The sequence below is a fragment of the Sinohyriopsis cumingii genome, chromosome 5 (genome assembly GCF_028554795.1).
Source record: "Sinohyriopsis cumingii isolate HCF-2022 chromosome 5, ASM2855479v2, whole genome shotgun sequence".
NCBI lineage: Eukaryota > Metazoa > Mollusca > Bivalvia > Unionida > Unionidae > Sinohyriopsis > Sinohyriopsis cumingii.
In genome coordinates this window covers 76,873,163-76,889,710 of record NC_142965.1, presented here as the reverse complement: position 1 = coordinate 76,889,710, position 16,548 = coordinate 76,873,163, and the positions used below count along the sequence as shown (strand labels likewise).

Here is a 16,548-nt window from a genome sequence, read left to right as displayed (position 1 = left end):
TATTAACATATTTTTTAAATTTTTTTAATTTTTTAAAGTTTTTATTTTTAACTGGAAATCAATCATTAGTAGAAACGTTATGAATTAATGTGTTGGAACAAGAATGGGCAAGTCGATTCAAAAAGTGATAGAAAGTATAATCGAGTTTGTATGTTACAAATTTACATTAATAACAACTTCTGCATCATTTGTCATTACGAAACATTTCATGCGATGGGACAGGAACCGCAAAACATTTTTATTTTAGATTCTAATAAATTGATTGTGAACACGACATGTATAGTACGCAAACCGTCCCAAAATATAAACCAATTAATCGTTGCTACTAGGTCATCCATTGTAGACGCTTGAGGCAAGTGAAGAGATATTAGGCACGATCCAAACGTTCATAGCTGAGAGGATTTTCTAGTATATTTTTCAACATGTATTCACAATTTCCTGGTTTAACCCATATTGTGCATTTTATGTCCCCCCACCCCACCCCCACAAACGTCATGAGAGTTGAATTTAACATGCACTTACTCACAACACCACCATCACCACCAAATCTCTCAGCACCAACATTTTCTCGTATCGTATCTATTGCTACGTAACAGCATGATTTTGTAATCAATACTTGCTAATTTCTATCTGACATTGCTACACCTTTGTTTGATATCAATATGTAATTACAGAGTATCGCATTCAGGTTTTTTTCCATTGATCGTCTTTCATTCATGTTGCAAGTCACAGTGTCTATGCAAAAGGTATTGTTAATGAGGAGACAGCTGACGCTTTTGATTGCTGCTTTATCCATGAATATCTTGATATTGTATTATATTGCATTATAGAATAGATTTGGCATTTTTGTCAATTCTACCAAATTTCGTGATTATCGACTGGGTTTATCTGTGCCAATTCTACATGAAATAAATCGGACTTCATCACGTGTTGACATCTGCAAGTGTGTTTCTGTTCTGTCATTGAATGTTTGAAATCATAATGTGGGGAGAATATGAAGTCCTTCAATAGCAATTATCAAAACAGACGCTGTGGAATATAATGTTTATTTCATCTTATGTGCAGTAGGGAGGACACAGCTGCACTTGGAATATAGTCGAAATTACAGTACAGTTTTGACATATGTAATCAAGCTTGAGACCCCATGACATAGATCATGTAATCCGGATTTTCAGATCTAATAAAGTTAATTTTGAGGAAATTCAGGGTGTTAAACTATAAGTATGTGTTTTGCCATTCTTATTACCAGCTAAAAAGACAGTTTGTGCATTGTCGCTTGCATGTTATTTGTAAGGACATTGTCTTGCGTCTATCTCTAGCTTAAATCCGAAATATTGCATCAAAAAGTTAATGCGGAATGTCGCAAAATAGCTTGTTTGTGGCGGTCCACGAAACATATACTTTAGTTCATTCAGTTGGTCTACTTGATCCAGAGGAAAATAAAACAAATCAAAAGTGCTGACGTCTGCGTCCACTGTTTGTAAAAGTAAAGAATGAATAACCACATGGGACAATGTCTTTATTGTGTAATTGTGAGCTTTAAATGATACAGGCACTACAAATGGGAGCAAATAAAAAACGGACAATAGACAATTCAAATAAATATATTTACCGAAGGCCCCGTGGCCTAATGGATAAGGCGTCTGACTTCGGATCAGAAGATTGCGAGTTCGAATCTCGTCGGGGTCGTATACATTTTTGGTGAGTTACAGGTAGTCTCAATGCCCTATATATACTTCACACTTATAATAACTCCGAATTGTAAAAGGACGGAATTGATATTATATATAGAGCATATTTTTTCCCTTACTTAAATACCGGATAAATTTCATCGCCTTGTACCAAAAAGCATAATATTATAATGAGCGGTAAAGCCACCAGTCAGAATGTATAGGTTTTGGTAAAACAAGATGAAATATATCCGGTATTTTTAACGTATGAATAGAAAAGTTGATTTTTTAATGCATACCAAACTCGCTCCAGGACTGAAGTTATAAGAATAATTCTCTCTTTGGCACTACACGCAGCACATATCTATTCCATGACTGAAATGTAAGGCAATTGCTATATATTTTGTCTAGCTCACAAGCTACTCCTTATTTTTTGTTTTTACAAGTACAACTATTGTAGGCACACGCACTCATACGTCACATGGCATGATGGGAAATCTTATATTGTCACATGTGAAAATATAAGGATATATTTTTCAAATGAGAAAATCTTAAGCCAAACATTATCTATAGTTCAGCTTAAGTTTATGTGTCCAGCATATCCCCTAGAAGTGATCCAGAAAACAACAATTGTCTGCGTCGTAAAATGCAGGACATCATATAATACATAGGATATAGGAATTACACCAAGTAACCTACAAAAATATGGTATGTCGTAAGGATGTGTGTGCACTTTCTTTGAGATTTATCTACAGTATTTATCAAATATACAAAGTTGCAAACCATATCGGTATTATACGGTAAAGTTTCTGGGTTACGTGGTACATATAATGTGATGTATTTAATGTTTTGTTCTTAAAACATACTAGTGTGTTCTAAAAATACATTTTTATTAATTAATTATGAAAATGTTAACAGGTTTCTCTCTCTCTCTCTCTCCCTCTCTCTCTCTCTCTCTCTCTCTCTCTCTCTCTCTCTCTCTCTCTCCTGACCGTCGCATCAAGAAAACATTATGTCTTTATTAGGGAAACAAATAGACATAGAAAGATTGTTCCAATATTTGACTAGAAAATATATATTATATGCGTATCAACATTACAAAGACAAAAATCAGACTTTGATTACGAAGTATTTTGTAAAAGATAATCCTTTAATGAGAATAGAAGAGGATAAAGTTTTTATTACTTTGTAGAATCATTGTTTTGTACTATAGCATTACAAAATAAAATTTTAGAATCATTGTTCTGTAATATAGCTTAACAAAATACTATTGTAGAATCATTGTTTTGTAATATAGCATTACAAAATACTATTGTAGAACCATTATTTTGTAATATAGCATTACAAACTACTATGTACATACTGACTGTATATTTTTAACTTATATACTGTACAAAGCGTTTTTTAAATAAAGAAAGAAAAAAAAAAGGCGTCTGACTTCGGATCAGAAGATTGCGAGTTCGAATCTCGTCGGGGTCGTATACATTTTTGGTGAGTTACAGGTAGTCTCAATGCCCTATATATACTTCACACTTATATTACCTCCGAACTGTAAAAGGACGGAATTGATATTATATATAGAGCATATTTCTTCCCTTACTTAAATACCGGACAAATTTCATCGCCTTGTACCAAAAAGAATAATATTATAATGAGCGGTAAAGCCACCAGTCAGAATGTATAGGTTTTGGTAAAACAAGATGAAATATATCCGGTATTAACGTATGAATAGAAAAGTTGATTTATTAATGCATACCAAACTCGCTCCAGGACTGAAGTTATAAGAATAATTCTCTCTTTGGCACTACACGCAGCACATATCTATTCCATGACTGAAATGTAAGGCAATTGCTATATATTTTGTCTAGCTCATAAGCTACTCCTTATTTTTTGTTTTTACAAGTACAACTAGTGTAGGCACACACACTCATACGTCACATGGCATGATGGGAAATCTTATATTGTCACATGTGAAAATATAAGGATATATTTTTCAAATGAGAAAATCTTTAGCCAAACATTATCTATAGTTCAACTTAAGTTTATGTGTCCAGCATATCCCCTAGAAGTGATCCAGAAAACAACAATTGTCTGCGTCGTAAAATGCAGGACATCATATAATACATAGGATATAGGAATTACACCAAGTAACCTACAAAAATATGGTATGTCGTAAGGATGTGTGTGCACTTTCTTTGAGATTTATCTACAATATTTATCAAATATACAAAGTTGCAAACCATATCGGTATTATACGGTAAAGTTTCTGGGTTACGTGGTACATATAATGTGATGTATTTAATGTTTTGTTCTTAAAACATACTAGTGTGTTCTAAAAATACATTTTTATTAATTAATTATGAAAATGTTAACAGGTTTCTCTCTCTCTCTCTCTCCCTCCCTCTCTCTCTCTCTCTCACTCTCTCTCTCTCTCTCTCTCTCTCTCTCTCCTGACCATCGCATCAAGATATGGGCCAAAATCTATGAAATGACGAGCGAAGAGGATTTTCATTTGTGTTTTTGTCATTCTACGATGTCCCTGGACTTTGAATCATGGCAAAAGTTGTCAAACCGACCAAAGAACGAGAGAGAGAGAGAGAGAGAGAGAGAGAGAGAGAGAGAGAGAGAGAGAGAGTTAGTTTTAAAGTGAAATCGACTAGCGAGAGTAAATCTTAACTCCTTTCAAAGGGAAAATATATGTATTTGTTTGTGATATAAATAAAATATATATACAGTACTTACGCTGTATCAATGAGATGCCAATCGTTGTAAAGTTTTTCATTAAAAGGAAACTCGGCACTCCTCGGTTCCGTTTAATGAAAAAATGTTTACATCTCCTTGTATATCATTGATACAGCGTCCGTACCACACACACACACACACACACACACACACACACACACACACACACACAGACAGTTGATATAAATTCGTTATAATGCGTTATATATCTTGTATCAGAATGTATGACTGATTTGCACTTGAATAATGACATTTGTCTTACAACCGCAATTAAACGTACATCACAATATGACTTGATTCTTTCCCATTGATTATGTCATTAAATTGGTTCCCTAATATGTCGACAGTGAGGAGCAGCCCAAGAAAATTTCTAAATTTGGATATGATGTCCTAAGTTTGGTATATACCTGGAATCTCTTTAATGTCAACCTGATCCGGTTGTAAAGTATTCCAACCAAAGGCTCAGATAAGATCTCAATTTGTTACAAACAAAATCAAACAATGAGCTACCTAAGAGAACAATACGACTTTTTTGGTTGGATTTTGACCGTTTAGGGTACTGCACGTTCGAATCATTACGAACACATAACTGAACCTACGTTTGTTGATGGAAGGCCCCGTGGCCTAATGGATAAGGCGTCTGACTTCGGATCAGAAGATTGCGAGTTCGAATCTCGTCGGGGTCGTTTAAAGTTTTGGTGTGTTACATTATAGTCTCAATGCTCTATATTTACTGCACATGTTTAACATCTCCGAATTGTAAAAAGACGGAATTGATATTATATATAGAGTATATTTATTTCCCTACTTTAATACCGGATACATTTCATCGCCGGGTACCTAAAATCATCATTTTACAAGATGAAATGTATCCGGTATTAACGTATGAAAAGAAAAGTATTTTTTATTACATACCACACTTGCTCCTAGAACTGAAGTTGATAAGATTAACTCTCTCTTCGGCAAGACAAGCACCCCCACCCACTTTTCGTAAATGCACCTCCCTACCACAGCCTGATAATAAAATTATACGTTTCTTACGAAAGCGGCAGTACTGCCTTAACATGTTCTGCCACAGGAAAATGACATTTTTTTCATTTTGTAAACTATTTGACCTAATTGAAAACAATCCATCTCCGATTCATAAAATGCGTCACAAAGGGATTTTGTCATTGTCGTCAAGGAAGTAAGGGGAAATAACTTCAACGAGACGCAAACAGCTTCTGGTAAAATTGTATTATCAGTGATTAATTTCTAGATATTTATTCTAGCTCACAAGGTACTCCTTATTTTATGATGTTGCAGGTATAACTATTGTAGGCACATACACTCATACGCCACATGGCATGATGGATAATCTTATAGTGTCACATGTGAAACTATAAGGATATATTTTTCAAATGTGAAAATATTAGGATATATTTTTCAAATGAGAAAATCTTTAGCCAAACATTATCTATAGTTCAAATTAAGTTTATGATAAAATAGAAAAGTGCATAATAAAAAGAGCTCGAATGAGTTAAATTTCAAATATTTGAAGCCCAGCATATCCCATCGAAGTAATCCTAAAAAGTAATCGTCTGCGTCGGAAAATACTGAGCATCATATAATGCATAGCTGACATATCAGAAGAACATATAGGTTGAAAATGACACTAAGGTCCACGTTTACAAAGAGGAATTGTCGACAATGCAAGGTATGCAAGTAAATCCAACTGAACAAATCTCTGACTAATATTAACATATTTTTTAAAAATTTTTTAATTTTATTAAGTTTTTATTTTTAACTGGAAATCAATCATTAGTAGAAACGTTATGAATTAATGTGTTAGAACAAGAATGGGCAAGTCGATTCAAAAAGTGATAGAAAGTATAATCGAGTTTGTATGTTACAAATTTACATTAATAACAACTTCTGCATCATTTGTCATTACGAAACATTTCATGCGATGGAACAGGAACCGCAAAACATTTTTATTTTAGATTCTAATAAATTGATTGTGAACATGACATGTATAGTACGCAAACCGTCCCAAAATATAAACCAATTAATCGTTGCTACTAGGTCATCCATTGTAGACGCTTGAGGCAAGTGAAGAGATATTAGGCACGATCCAAAAGTTCATAGCTGAGAGGATTTTCTAGTATATTTTTCAACATGTATTCACAATTTCCTGGTTTAACCCATATTGTGCATTTTATGTCCCCCCACCCCACCCCCACAAACGTCATGAGAGTTGAATTTAACATGCACTTACTCACAACACCACCATCACCACCAAATCTCTCAGCACCAACATTTTCTCGTATCGTATCTATTGCTACGTAACAGCATGATTTTGTAATCAATACTTGCTAATTTCTATCTGACATTGCTACACCTTTGTTTGATATCAATATGTAATTACAGAGTATCGCATTCAGGATTTTTTCCATTGATCGTCTTTCATTCATGTTGCAAGTCACAGTGTCTATGCAAAAGGTATTGTTAATGAGGAGACAGCTGACGCTTTTGATTGCTGCTTTATCCATGAATATCTTGATATTGTATTATATTGCATTATATAATAGATTTGGCATTTTTGTCAATTCTACCAAATTTCGTGATTATCGACTGGGTTTATCTGTGCCAATTCTACATGAAATAAATCGGACTTCATCACGTGTTGACATCTGCAAGTGTGTTTCTGTTCTGTCATTGAATGTTTGAAATCATAATGTGGGGAGAATATGAAGTCCTTCAATAGCAATTATCAAAACAGACGCTGTGGAATATAATGTTTATTTCATCTTATGTGCAGTAGGGAGGACACAGCTGCACTTGGAATATAGTCGAAATTACAGTACAGTTTTGACATATGTAATCAAGCTTGAGACCCCATACAGATTTGAAATGTGTAATCAAGCTTGAGACCCCATGACATAGATCATGTAATCCGGATTTTCAGATCTAATAAAGTTAATTTTGAGGAAATTCAGGGTGTTAAACTATAAGTATGTGTTTTGCCGTTCTTATTACCAGCTAAAAGGACAGTTTGTGCATTGTCGCTTGCATGTTATTTGTAAGGACATTGTCTTGCGTCTATCTCTAGCTTAAATCCGAAATATTGCATCAAAAAGTTAATGCGGAATGTCGCAAAATAGTTTGTTTGTGGCGGTCCAGGAAACATATGCTTTAGTTCATTCAGTTGGTCTACTTGATCCAGAGAAAAATAAAACAAATCAAAAGTGCTGACGTCTGCGTCCACTGTTTGTAAAAGTAAAGAATGAATAACCACATGGGACAATGTCTTTATTGTGTAATTGTGAGCTTTAAATGATACTGGCACTACAAATGGGAGCAAATAAAAACGGACAATAGACAATTCAAATAAATATATTTACCGAAGGCCCCGTGGCCTAATGGATAAGGCGTCTGACTTCGGATCAGAAGATTGCGAGTTCGAATCTCGTCGGGGTCGTATACATTTTTGGTGAGTTGCAGGTAGTCTCAATGCCCTATATATACTTCACACTTATAATAACTCCGAATTGTAAAAGGACGGAATTGATATTATATATAGAGCATATTTTTTCCCTTACTTAAATACCGGATAAATTTCATCGCCTTGTACCAAAAAGCATAATATTATAATGAGCGGTAAAGCCACCAGTCAGAATGTATAGGTTTTGGTAAAACAAGATGAAATATATCCGGTATTAACGTATGAATAGAAAAGTTGATTTCTTAATGGATACCAAACTCGCTCCAGGACTGAAGTTATAAGAATAATTCTCTCTTTGGCACTACACGCAGCACATATCTATTCCATGACTGAAATGTAAGGCAATTGCTATATATTTTGTCTAGCTCACAAGCTACGCCTTAGTTTTTGTTTTTACAAGTACAACTATTGTAGGCACACGCACTCATACGTCACATGGCATGATGGGAAATCTTATATTGTCACATGTGAAAATATAAGGATATATTTTTCAAATGAGAAAATCTTAAGCCAAACATTATCTATAGTTCAGCTTAAGTTTATGTGTCCAGCATATCCCCTAGAAGTGATCCAGAAAACAACAATTGTCTGCGTCGTAAAATGCAGGACATCATATAATACATAGGATATAGGAATTACACCAAGTAACCTACAAAAATATGGTATGTCGTAAGGATGTGTGTGCACTTTCTTTGAGATTTATCTACAGTATTTATCAAATATACAAAGTTGCAAACCATATCGGTATTATACGGTAAAGTTTCTGGGTTACGTGGTACATATAATGTGATGTATTTAATGTTTTGTTCTTAAAACATACTAGTGTGTTCTAAAAATACATTTTTATTAATTAATTATGAAAATGTTAACAGGTTTCTCTCTCTCTCTCTCCCTCCCTCTCTCTCTCTCTCTCTCTCTCTCTCTCTCTCTCTCTCTCTCTCTCCTGACCGTCGCATCAAGAAAACATTATGTCTTTATTAGGGAAACAAATAGACATAGAAAGATTGTTCCAATATTTGACTAGAAAATATATATTATATGCGTATCAACATTACAAAGACAAAAATCAGACTTTGATTACGAAGTATTTTGTAAAAGATAATCCTTTAATGAGAATAGAAGAGGATAAAGTTTTTATTACTTTGTAGAATCATTGTTTTGTACTATAGCATTACAAAATAAAATTTTAGAATCATTGTTCTGTAATATAGCTTAACAAAATACTATTGTAGAATCATTGTTTTGTAATATAGCATTACAAAATACTATTGTAGAACCATTATTTTGTAATATAGCATTACAAACTACTATGTACATACTGACTGTATATTTTTAACTTATATACTGTACAAAGCGTTTTTTAAATAAAGAAAGAAAAAAAAAAAGGCGTCTGACTTCGGATCAGAAGATTGCGAGTTCGAATCTCGTCGGGGTCGTATACATTTTTGGTGAGTTACAGGTAGTCTCAATGCCCTATATATACTTCACACTTATATTACCTCCGAACTGTAAAAGGACGGAATTGATATTATATATAGAGCATATTTCTTCCCTTACTTAAATACCGGACAAATTTCATCGCCTTGTACCAAAAAGCATAATATTATAATGAGCGGTAAAGCCACCAGTCAGAATGTATAGGTTTTGGTAAAACAAGATGAAATATATCCGGTATTAACGTATGAATAGAAAAGTTGATTTATTAATGCATACCAAACTCGCTCCAGGACTGAAGTTATAAGAATAATTCTCTCTTTGGCACTACACGCAGCACATATCTATTCCATGACTGAAATGTAAGGCAATTGCTATATATTTTGTCTAGCTCATAAGCTACTCCTTATTTTTTGTTTTTACAAGTACAACTAGTGTAGGCACACACACTCATACGTCACATGGCATGATGGGAAATCTTATATTGTCACATGTGAAAATATAAGGATATATTTTTCAAATGAGAAAATCTTTAGCCAAACATTATCTATAGTTCAACTTACGTTTATGTGTCCAGCATATCCCCTAGAAGTGATCCAGAAAACAACAATTGTCTGCGTCGTAAAATGCAGGACATCATATAATACATAGGATATAGGAATTACACCAAGTAACCTACAAAAATATGGTATGTCGTAAGGATGTGTGTGCACTTTCTTTGAGATTTATCTACAATATTTATCAAATATACAAAGTTGCAAACCATATCGGTATTATACGGTAAAGTTTCTGGGTTACGTGGTACATATAATGTGATGTATTTAATGTTTTGTTCTTAAAACATACTAGTGTGTTCTAAAAATACATTTTTATTAATTAATTATGAAAATGTTAACAGGTTTCTCTCTCTCTCTCTCTCCCTCCCTCTCTCTCTCTCTCTCTCTCTCTCTCTCTCTCTCTCTCTCTCCTGACCATCGCATCAAGATATGGGCCAAAATCTATGAAATGACGAGCGAAGAGGATTTTCATTTGTGTTTTTGTCATTCTACGATGTCCCTGGACTTTGAATCATGGCAAAAGTTGTCAAACCGACCAAAGAACGAGAGAGAGAGAGAGAGAGAGAGAGAGAGAGAGAGAGAGAGAGAGAGAGTTAGTTTTAAAGTGAAATCGACTAGCGAGAGTAAATCTTAACTCCTTTCAAAGGGAAAATATATGTATTTGTTTGTGATATAAATAAAATATATGTACAGTACTTACGCTGTATCAATGAGATGCCAATCGTTGTAAAGTTTTTCATTAAAAGGAAACTCAGCACTCCTCGGTTCCGTTTAATGAAAAAATGTTTACATCTCCTTGTATATCATTGATACAGCGTCCGTACCACACACACACACACACACACACACACACACACACACACACAGACAGTTGATATAAATTCGTTATAATGCGTTATATATCTTGTATCAGAATGTATGACTGATTTGCACTTGAATAATGACATTTGTCTTACAACCGCAATTAAACGTATATCACAATATGACTTGATTCTTTCCCATTGATTATGTCATTAAATTGGTTCCCTAATATGTCAACAGTGAGGAGCAGCCCAAGAAAATTTCTAAATTTGGATATGATGTCCTAAGTTCGGTATATACCTGGAATCTCTTTAATGTCAACCTGATCCGGTTGTAAAGTATTCCAACCAAAGGCTCAGATAAGATCTCAATTTGTTACAAACAAAATCAAACGATGAGCTACCTAAGAGAACAATACGACTTTTTTGGTTGGATTTTGACCGTTTAGGGTACTGCACGTTCGAATCATTACGAACACATAACTGAACCTACGGTTGTTGATGGAAGGCCCCGTGGCCTAATGGATAAGGCGTCTGACTTCGGATCAGAAGATTGCGAGTTCGAATCTCGTCGGGGTCGTTTAAAGTTTTGGTGTGTTACATTATAGTCTCAATGCCCTATATTTACTGCACATCTTTAACATCTCCGAATTGTAAAAAGACGGAATTGATATTATATATAGAGTATATTTTTTTCCCTACTTTAATACCGGATACATTTCATCGCCGGGTACCTAAAATCATCATTTTACAAGATGAAATGTATCCGGTATTAACGTATGAAAAAAAATTTTTTTTTTTATTACATACCACACTTGCTCCTAGAACTGAAGTTGATAAGATTAACTCTCTCTTCGGCACGACAAGCACCCCCACCCACTTTTCGTAAATGCACCTCCCTACCACAGCCTGATAATAAAATTATACGTTTCTTACGAAAGCGGCAGTACTGCCTTAACATGTTCTGCCACAGGAAAATGACATTTTTTTCATTTTGTAAACTATTTGACCTAACTGAAAACAATCCATCTCCGATTCATAAAATGCGTCACAAAGGGATTTTGTCATTGTCGTCAAGGAAGTAAGGGGAAATAACTTCAACGAGACGCAAACAGCTTCTGGTAAAATTGTATTATCAGTGATTAATTTCTAGATATTTATTCTATCTCACAAGGTACTCCTTATTTTATGATGTTGCAGGTATAACTATTGTAGGCACATACACTCATACGCCGCATGGCATGATGGATAATCTTATAGTGTCACATGTGAAACTATAAGGATATATTTTTCAAATGTGAAAATATTGGGATATATTTTTCAAATGAGAAAATCTTTAGCCAAACATTATCTATAGTTCAAATTAAGTTTATGATAAAATAGAAAAGTGCATAATAAAAAGAGCTCGAATGAGTTAAATTTCAAATATTTGAAGCCCAGCATATCCCATCGAAGTAATCCTAAAAAGTAATCGTCTGCGTCGGAAAATACTGAGCATCATATAATGCATAGCTGACATATCAGAAGAACATATAGGTTGAAAATGACACTAAGGTCCACGTTTACAAAGAGGAATTGTCGACAATGCAGGGTATGAAAGTAAATCCAACTGAACAAATCTTTGACTAATATTAACATATTTTTTAAATTTTTTTAATTTTTTAAAGTTTTTATTTTTAACTGGAAATCAATCATTAGTAGAAACGTTATGAATTAATGTGTTGGAACAAGAATGGGCAAGTCGATTCAAAAAGTGATAGAAAGTATAATCGAGTTTGTATGTTACAAATTTACATTAATAACAACTTCTGCATCATTTGTCATTACGAAACATTTCATGCGATGGAACAGGAACCGCAAAACATTTTTATTTTAGATTCTAATAAATTGATTGTGAACACGACATGTATAGTACGCAAACCGTCCCAAAATATAAACCAATTAATCGTTGCTACTAGGTCATCCATTGTAGACGCTTGAGGCAAGTGAAGAGATATTAGGCACGATCCAAACGTTCATAGCTGAGAGGATTTTCTAGTATATTTTTCAACATGTATTCACAATTTCCTGGTTTAACCCATATTGTGCATTTTATGTCCCCCCACCCCACCCCCACAAACGTCATGAGAGTTGAATTTAACATGCACTTACTCACAACACCACCATCACCACCAAATCTCTCAGCACCAACATTTTCTCGTATCGTATCTATTGCTACGTAACAGCATGATTTTGTAATCAATACTTGCTAATTTCTATCTGACATTGCTACACCTTTGTTTGATATCAATATGTAATTACAGAGTATCGCATTCAGGATTTTTTCCATTGATCGTCTTTCATTCATGTTGCAAGTCACAGTGTCTATGCAAAAGGTATTGTTAATGAGGAGACAGCTGACGCTTTTGATTGCTGCTTTATCCATGAATATCTTGATATTGTATTATATTGCATTATATAATAGATTTGGCATTTTTGTCAATTCTACCAAATTTCGTGATTATCGACTGGGTTTATCTGTGCCAATTCTACATGAAATAAATCGGACTTCATCACGTGTTGACATCTGCAAGTGTGTTTCTGTTCTGTCATTGAATGTTTGAAATCATAATGTGGGGAGAATATGAAGTCCTTCAATAGCAATTATCAAAACAGACGCTGTGGAATATAATGTTTATTTCATCTTATGTGCAGTAGGGAGGACACAGCTGCACTTGGAATATAGTCGAAATTACAGTACAGTTTTGACATATGTAATCAAGCTTGAGACCCCATACAGATTTGAAATGTGTAATCAAGCTTGAGACCCCATGACATAGATCATGTAATCCGGATTTTCAGATCTAATAAAGTTAATTTTGAGGAAATTCAGGGTGTTAAACTATAAGTATGTGTTTTGCCGTTCTTATTACCAGCTAAAAGGACAGTTTGTGCATTGTCGCTTGCATGTTATTTGTAAGGACATTGTCTTGCGTCTATCTCTAGCTTAAATCCGAAATATTGCATCAAAAAGTTAATGCGGAATGTCGCAAAATAGTTTGTTTGTGGCGGTCCAGGAAACATATGCTTTAGTTCATTCAGTTGGTCTACTTGATCCAGAGAAAAATAAAACAAATCAAAAGTGCTGACGTCTGCGTCCACTGTTTGTAAAAGTAAAGAATGAATAACCACATGGGACAATGTCTTTATTGTGTAATTGTGAGCTTTAAATGATACTGGCACTACAAATGGGAGCAAATAAAAACGGACAATAGACAATTCAAATAAATATATTTACCGAAGGCCCCGTGGCCTAATGGATAAGGCGTCTGACTTCGGATCAGAAGATTGCGAGTTCGAATCTCGTCGGGGTCGTATACATTTTTGGTGAGTTGCAGGTAGTCTCAATGCCCTATATATACTTCACACTTATAATAACTCCGAATTGTAAAAGGACGGAATTGATATTATATATAGAGCATATTTTTTCCCTTACTTAAATACCGGATAAATTTCATCGCCTTGTACCAAAAAGCATAATATTATAATGAGCGGTAAAGCCACCAGTCAGAATGTATAGGTTTTGGTAAAACAAGATGAAATATATCCGGTATTAACGTATGAATAGAAAAGTTGATTTCTTAATGGATACCAAACTCGCTCCAGGACTGAAGTTATAAGAATAATTCTCTCTTTGGCACTACACGCAGCACATATCTATTCCATGACTGAAATGTAAGGCAATTGCTATATATTTTGTCTAGCTCACAAGCTACGCCTTAGTTTTTGTTTTTACAAGTACAACTATTGTAGGCACACGCACTCATACGTCACATGGCATGATGGGAAATCTTATATTGTCACATGTGAAAATATAAGGATATATTTTTCAAATGAGAAAATCTTAAGCCAAACATTATCTATAGTTCAGCTTAAGTTTATGTGTCCAGCATATCCCCTAGAAGTGATCCAGAAAACAACAATTGTCTGCGTCGTAAAATGCAGGACATCATATAATACATAGGATATAGGAATTACACCAAGTAACCTACAAAAATATGGTATGTCGTAAGGATGTGTGTGCACTTTCTTTGAGATTTATCTACAGTATTTATCAAATATACAAAGTTGCAAACCATATCGGTATTATACGGTAAAGTTTCTGGGTTACGTGGTACATATAATGTGATGTATTTAATGTTTTGTTCTTAAAACATACTAGTGTGTTCTAAAAATACATTTTTATTAATTAATTATGAAAATGTTAACAGGTTTCTCTCTCTCTCTCTCCCTCCCTCTCTCTCTCTCTCTCTCTCTCTCTCTCTCTCTCTCTCTCTCTCTCCTGACCGTCGCATCAAGAAAACATTATGTCTTTATTAGGGAAACAAATAGACATAGAAAGATTGTTCCAATATTTGACTAGAAAATATATATTATATGCGTATCAACATTACAAAGACAAAAATCAGACTTTGATTACGAAGTATTTTGTAAAAGATAATCCTTTAATGAGAATAGAAGAGGATAAAGTTTTTATTACTTTGTAGAATCATTGTTTTGTACTATAGCATTACAAAATAAAATTTTAGAATCATTGTTCTGTAATATAGCTTAACAAAATACTATTGTAGAATCATTGTTTTGTAATATAGCATTACAAAATACTATTGTAGAACCATTATTTTGTAATATAGCATTACAAACTACTATGTACATACTGACTGTATATTTTTAACTTATATACTGTACAAAGCGTTTTTTAAATAAAGAAAGAAAAAAAAAAAGGCGTCTGACTTCGGATCAGAAGATTGCGAGTTCGAATCTCGTCGGGGTCGTATACATTTTTGGTGAGTTACAGGTAGTCTCAATGCCCTATATATACTTCACACTTATATTACCTCCGAACTGTAAAAGGACGGAATTGATATTATATATAGAGCATATTTCTTCCCTTACTTAAATACCGGACAAATTTCATCGCCTTGTACCAAAAAGCATAATATTATAATGAGCGGTAAAGCCACCAGTCAGAATGTATAGGTTTTGGTAAAACAAGATGAAATATATCCGGTATTAACGTATGAATAGAAAAGTTGATTTATTAATGCATACCAAACTCGCTCCAGGACTGAAGTTATAAGAATAATTCTCTCTTTGGCACTACACGCAGCACATATCTATTCCATGACTGAAATGTAAGGCAATTGCTATATATTTTGTCTAGCTCATAAGCTACTCCTTATTTTTTGTTTTTACAAGTACAACTAGTGTAGGCACACACACTCATACGTCACATGGCATGATGGGAAATCTTATATTGTCACATGTGAAAATATAAGGATATATTTTTCAAATGAGAAAATCTTTAGCCAAACATTATCTATAGTTCAACTTACGTTTATGTGTCCAGCATATCCCCTAGAAGTGATCCAGAAAACAACAATTGTCTGCGTCGTAAAATGCAGGACATCATATAATACATAGGATATAGGAATTACACCAAGTAACCTACAAAAATATGGTATGTCGTAAGGATGTGTGTGCACTTTCTTTGAGATTTATCTACAATATTTATCAAATATACAAAGTTGCAAACCATATCGGTATTATACGGTAAAGTTTCTGGGTTACGTGGTACATATAATGTGATGTATTTAATGTTTTGTTCTTAAAACATACTAGTGTGTTCTAAAAATACATTTTTATTAATTAATTATGAAAATGTTAACAGGTTTCTCTCTCTCTCTCTCTCCCTCCCTCTCTCTCTCTCTCTCTCTCTCTCTCTCTCTCTCTCTCTCTCTCTCTCCTGACCATCGCATCAAGATATGGGCCAAAATCTATGAAATGACGAGCGAAGAGGATTTTCATTTGTGTTTTTGTCA

The 16,548-nt window shown here is 34.0% G+C and overlaps 5 non-coding genes across 5 annotated transcripts; all 5 read left to right on the top strand.

Moving 5' to 3' along the window:
• The first annotated feature begins 1,616 nt into the window (after window positions 1–1,616).
• On the top strand, window positions 1,617–1,689 carry Trnar-ucg (transfer RNA arginine (anticodon UCG)). The gene has a single exon. It is a non-coding gene; the product is annotated as a tRNA-Arg (tRNA).
• Window positions 1,690–5,025: 3,336 nt separating this feature from the next.
• On the top strand, window positions 5,026–5,098 carry Trnar-ucg (transfer RNA arginine (anticodon UCG)). The gene has a single exon. It is a non-coding gene; the product is annotated as a tRNA-Arg (tRNA).
• A 2,701-nt stretch (window positions 5,099–7,799) lies between these two features.
• Trnar-ucg (transfer RNA arginine (anticodon UCG)) lies at window positions 7,800–7,872 on the top strand. Its single transcript has one exon. It is a non-coding gene; the product is annotated as a tRNA-Arg (tRNA).
• Window positions 7,873–11,194: 3,322 nt separating this feature from the next.
• Trnar-ucg (transfer RNA arginine (anticodon UCG)) lies at window positions 11,195–11,267 on the top strand. Its single transcript has one exon. It is a non-coding gene; the product is annotated as a tRNA-Arg (tRNA).
• A 2,701-nt stretch (window positions 11,268–13,968) lies between these two features.
• On the top strand, window positions 13,969–14,041 carry Trnar-ucg (transfer RNA arginine (anticodon UCG)). Its single transcript has one exon. It is a non-coding gene; the product is annotated as a tRNA-Arg (tRNA).
• Window positions 14,042–16,548: the final 2,507 nt, after the last annotated feature.